A 5,827-nucleotide genomic window follows, 5' to 3' on the forward strand; every position below is an offset into this window, starting at 1 on the left:
GAAGAGACTGCTACCAAGCTGTACCTCAGCCTCAAGGGCAAGAATGACTCCAGTTTGGGGTTCAACATGCTGCTCGCAAATCCTAATACAATATTTGAGTCTCACCATGTTGCTTCCATTATAAAATGTGGCTTCGTGATGACAGTATTGCCAACATTGACCTCATCGAGTCCACCAAGATTAATAAGCCTGGGATCAAGGATGCAGGTCCCTATCACATTCAGGCACATATATCCTCATATGCAGTCTGATATATTCAATGGTAGATCCACCAGGTATACCATCAAGGTTAAGATCAACATGAATAACTCCATTGTGTAGGGCTAATAACTTCAGGTTTAGTGGGAGGGAAACAATTGTGTAGAATGCCCTATCGTTTGATGTGATATATGCCCAAGAGATTAGGAGTCCTTGATTGTAATATGTGCCAATTCTTAAAGAAAGCAAGGAGTGAAGTAGAAGCTTCACCATTTGAGCACCAAGGACGTATCATTGACTACAATGTTCATCAGGTTGCTTAGACGAGATATGAGCAAAAGTATTATCATTAGTAAATATTCTTTTCAAGTGAGATGAGTAGCAATACCAAGATAGATAACACTGTTAAAGTATCTTTAGAATTTTGTTGGTCATTTTTTTGAGAGAGCTGGCATTTATTTGGATATGATTTTCCATGGTGGGGAGAGATGGCGACGACGCGGGGTGAGTAGGTTGGGGGAATGAGATATGAGTGTGAGCAATGTGTTGTGAGCTGGGAGAGTGAATCGCCTTTTTTAGATAAGAAGAAAAGGAGTTGTTGATTGCTTTTTTAAGGGAAAAGCCACTGTTTGCTTCAAAGGTGAGCCATTTCGAAATTGGATGTGACCCACTCTAATAGAAGGCACGATGGTACTCACTTCGACTAAAAATGTCACATGCTATTATCTAGCAGCTAACCGATGAATATATCTTTACTTTTTCGGGTCAGAGTTTAAAACTGATGGCTTCGGATGATGCTTTGATGGATTGGACTGAGACCTCGTCGAGTTTTACACAATCAGAACTGGTGCATACAAATAACTTTTTATTTTTGTATATATTTTGCACATGATAACACAAAAGGTATATTTCTACATATATGTTTATTATTGTAGGGGATGAGAGAGATAAAGATGGATTATGTCGACGTTTAAAAACATTGACAAGGGTCCTCATGCGATGTCATTGAAAGGAGCAAAAATATCATCAAGTTTTATACACCAACATGAAAAAAAATTAAAGACCCGTGGCAACGCACGGGCATTGTACTAGATAAAGATAGAGATAATGAAGCGGTCGTACGTCGTCAGGGATTTTGCAAAAACGTCCCTATGTTGTTTGGTATTCAACCCGCAGTCCTGATTTAAGTGAATATTCTGAGAAAAACGTTTCATTTTTTTAAAAAGGACCCTAGTCAGCGTTGCCCCCCTCCCGTCACAAAGCTATGCCACTCCGGCGCATCTCGCCTGCGCAGCGGCCGCCGCCACCCCCTTCTCGTCTTCTCCTCGCCGCGGCCCGTTTGCGTCCTCCGGGCAAAGCCCCCTCGCGGATCCGGCGGCATCGGGGCCTCTGGCACGCTGGAGCTGCTCGGCTGCGAGCGGGGGCGCGGTGAGGTGGGCCAGAGAGAGCGCGGCGGACAGGAAGTCGCCGAAGGTGGCCTTGGCCGGCACGAGGGCGAGCACGCGGGCGCGTGTACGCGCTGCCTGAGCCCAGGATGGGGAGAGGCGTCGCGGCGGGCGTTGTCGTTGGCGTTCGCGCCGCCGGAGCCCAGGAATGGGGAATGGGGCGAGGCGTCGCGGCGGAGGAGGATATGGCGGCCGGCGTGCTTGCTTGGGAGGATGGAGGCCGCGGTTGTCGCCGACACCAGGAGGCAGCCCGGCCTCCTGCCTGTCGCCGTCGCCGGTCTCTCATCCTTCTCATCAGGACCACCATGGGGCGGGAAGAGGAGGAAAGGCCAGCGGCGGGGCGGGAAGAGGAGGAAAGGGCAGCGGCGGGGCGAGGCCAAGCCCCAGCCCCAGCCCCTGCCTGGGCGCTCTGAGATCCCCAGCAGCAACAAGAAGCCCAGCGCTAGGCCGGCCAGGGACAGGAAGGCTCGCCCAGCAGCGGAAGAGGGGCAAGGGCCATCGGGCCAAGAGATTGAGTTGAGGAAGCAGCAGCCGGAGAAGCCAAAGCGGGGTGGTGCGGTGGCGGTGTACGACGGGGTGCGGCGCCTGCTGCAAGCTGGACAAGGGCCCTGAGTTACCCACCCCCGACGAGGTCTTCGCCGACTGCCCCGAACACCTCCAGGTAGGTAGACTCAGTACCAATTAATAGCGGCGGCATTTCTGCTGTATCTATGAACATATGTACTACAAAAAGACTGGTTGTTGTTTGATAGATGCAAAATTTCGGTTAATATGATGGAGCATGCTGAATTGCTGGCCATGATCGCAGCTGTACAAGAGCATGATTGGCCCCGATGGATGGTGCACCAACTACGACAAGTCCAACCGAACCTGCAACATCTACGAAGGTATGATAGTCTTCATAATGAGTTCTCCTGGTTTTAGTCTTCAGCGCAGTGCACATGTGGAAGTAAACTGATGCTGTTATGGCTGATTTTTTTTGGGCGTAGTAGACCGGCCATTCTTCTGCCGGGTCAAACCGAAGGTTTTCAAAGAGTCCTTTGGCGTGCCACGCAGCAAATTCAACAGATAAGCCTGCAGGTTTGTTGGCTCTTGCTTTGTTGTTCGTGTATCTACATGTCCAGTTAGTTCTTTGCGATGCGGAGTTGATTTATCTGCTGCCTGTCATTTCCAGTGCTTGTGTGGATAACATCAAGATGGTGTATGGTCAGGACTCTCCTGAGCTTGGAAACTTCAAGCGGGTCATAAGGGAGGAAAGTAGTAAGCATGAAGCGAGCATGAACCAGGTTAAATTGTTGGATACCACAAATACTGGTACCTGGTTGATTATGGAGTGTAGAGTACTCACTCACCGAAGCAGTTGAAAACCGCAACACAAATACTGGTACCTTATTCTCACCTACTCCCTCCGTTCCGAATTACTTGTCGCACGTATGGATGTATCTAGATGTTTTTTAGTTCTAGATACATCCATTTCAGCGACGAGTAATTTGGAACGGAGGGAGTATGAATGAGTCTACATTTAAGTGAATCCTGTTCTGCTCAGAGTTGGGTTTGTTCTTTGTTTATCAAATTTTGATGGTAACAACCTCGTGTCATTCTAAGTTTGGTTCTGAATGATTACATCTTTTGGCCCTTTCTTTTCAGTTCTTCGTATGAAATACTTGGATATATAGTCCACCGAAAAGCACATGAACTCACACAAGCATGCAATCTGCTTCATTGTTCCAATGACATTCAACCAATACATGAACTCTGCCAACTGCCATCCAGCAAAGCAAGTTGTGCATGAAAAGGATGCTCTGATGTGTTCATAATCGTTGGTGAAATTTAGTGTGATAACGGTCGGTCAGGATATCATGGTAAATTTTTGTAGACATAAATCAGGATGTTAGTTCTTTTTCTCAGATCTGTAGACATAAATTTGTAATGGCCGTGCCAGCCATACATAGTGCTCCCTCTTAACCTGTCATGTGACGGCCATTAGCGATTCTTGGATCTCTTCGAGTGTTCTTCCTTTAGTTTCTAGCACTAGCCTTGCCACAAACAACACAGTAACCAGGCTCGCTGCTGAGAACAAGAAAAATGTGCCTACATGTAGAAGTAAAAACAAACTCAAGCAAAAACATTTACTGGAGAACTATTGAGTGGTAAGTGGAACCAAAGCTCATGGGAGAAATGAAGCAACATATACCTTTGTAGAAAAAGATATACAAACCTTGGCGATAACTCCTTTCCAAACATATTTTTGCTAATGGGTTTTTATTCAGCTATCACATGAGTGGGTAATGGTGGATATTCTACTTTCTTTTCAACTGTCCTACTTATGCAAGGGTTGAGCATGCTTACCTGCAGAGTTCCACTCCATAAGGAAGCTGAATGAATACGATATCACGAATAAACCAATCCAACTAACCAGGGTTACCAAGCTTCCTACTATTTCTTTCATGTCGATTGAGAATATCTTTGCCAATAAACAATGAGATGTCGTCAGTTACAAACGTTGTTCCTTGATTACCAGGAACGCGAGCATCATCTCTAATTAACTTCATGGTGATATATCATACCTCGGACATTATAAACCAAGGAACAGGTCATTCCAATCGAGTATGCCCCATAGTATGCCTATTCAGTAAGGAGTCAGAATTTACATTTCTGGAGTTCAAACATTGTTGTGCCAGCAAAAATTGCCATCTTAGACGTCTAGGTGGTGATGAACTGTGTACACAATTTTTCATTTCTACATTGGGATCACACAAAATTATTGATGTTTTAGCTACGTAATTTCTGTACCAGTATGCCATAAAGAGCCAATGTAGGAACCAATTGTGTGTACAATCCTTGTGCCTGTGATCATGAAAAGATAGAAAGTCAATACTCTGTATAGTGATAGGCACCGAACATTCTCAAATGTAAATTCAGGTCACATTTATTCAACTTTTTTTTATTTGATCTGCTTGATTGGTTGATATTTCACCCTTCAATCATGTTTATTTAATAGAGTCTCATACATGGAAGTCTGTGCTTGTGCAGTCTAGTAATTTTTGCCCCATTGCCAAATACTCCGTACTAGCTGGGAACTTTAATAACTGTGATTACCTTATATTTTGCATTCAGGCACTACTATTATCAGATAGTTAAATTTCAAATGTCCACATTGCCATTGATGCAGTTTGAGAAATACGAACTAGGTGATGAACAAATCAACTTAGTTTTGAAGGAGACAAAAATTGACGAGAAAAAAGATCAGCTAGAACTTGTAAAAACCGTGACAAGTTTCTTCCCGAAATTTCCCAATGGCTTATGTTAGTAACTTACCATCAATAGATGATTTCCAGTTCAGAATTTAAGTTGGACTGCCCCATAGAATAAACAAGTTTACGGTTACCTTAAAGTAGAATGATAGCCCAGTAAGAAAGCAGCCCACAAATGTGCCAGATGAAGACACCTAATTAAAAGAAAAATGAAGCTTTCTTCTTGGTTTAAGTGCATCAGCTCAGTATTGGAGTATCCATACCAGTAGAAGGGTTCTCCTTCCACACCTATCCACGAGAAGGGCCCCGAATAATGTGATTGGAATCTGAAATAATTATAGTTATAGAAATTGATACAGCCGGTAAGCCAGTTGCAGTTATTGACCATAATAGCTTATTCTGAACCTGAATAATGCCGATCAAGGTGGTCCCAAGTTTACCAGAAAACCCTGAAGTTTAGGGGAAGAACAATTATGCAAATTTCCTTTCGGCAGTAAAATAAAATGGCACAATCAATTAGGTAGCATTTGGATACCTGCTCATGAAAAGATATAGCTTGTATAGAAGCCTAAGGCCGCGCTTGGATTCATTGTAATCAAATATGGAGGTGTTTATTTCAAACCTGTATTTTACCGACCGCTCAGCAATTCTCGGCGGGAAACAAAATGACGAGCCGAGGTCCGTATTCTTTACATGTGTATTTGAAAAGAATACGACAAACCAAATAGAGCCTAACACGTTTATTCCTCCCAGTTGCTGAAAGACCATCAGGCCGACACCCACCTGTGCATCAAATCAAAGCTATATATATGATCATCTCTAAACTAAACATTTTTATCTGTTTGAAAAACGACATGCTACATCATCAGTTCTGAACTTCTTTCAGGATGATTGGAAATAAGATCTTTTGGTTTGGAAACGAAGTAGGTT

At 44.0% G+C, this 5,827-nt stretch overlaps 1 long non-coding RNA gene and 1 pseudogene across 1 annotated transcript; one reads left to right on the top strand and one right to left on the bottom strand.

The window, feature by feature from the left end:
• Nucleotides 1-1,519: 1,519 nt before the first annotated feature.
• Nucleotides 1,520-3,615, top strand: LOC119348698 (annotated as a pseudogene).
• Nucleotides 3,616-4,460: 845 nt separating this feature from the next.
• Nucleotides 4,461-5,326, bottom strand: LOC119348699. Its single transcript, XR_005169081.1, has 3 exons — nt 5,161-5,326; nt 5,032-5,091; nt 4,461-4,490 (listed from the first exon to the last, which is right to left on the bottom strand). It is a non-coding gene; the product is annotated as an uncharacterized LOC119348699 (long non-coding RNA).
• Between the last annotated feature and the right edge of the window lie 501 nt (nt 5,327-5,827).

The sequence above is a fragment of the Triticum dicoccoides genome, chromosome 1B (assembly GCF_002162155.2).
Source record: "Triticum dicoccoides isolate Atlit2015 ecotype Zavitan chromosome 1B, WEW_v2.0, whole genome shotgun sequence".
NCBI classification, from domain to species: Eukaryota; Viridiplantae; Streptophyta; class Magnoliopsida; order Poales; family Poaceae; genus Triticum; species Triticum dicoccoides.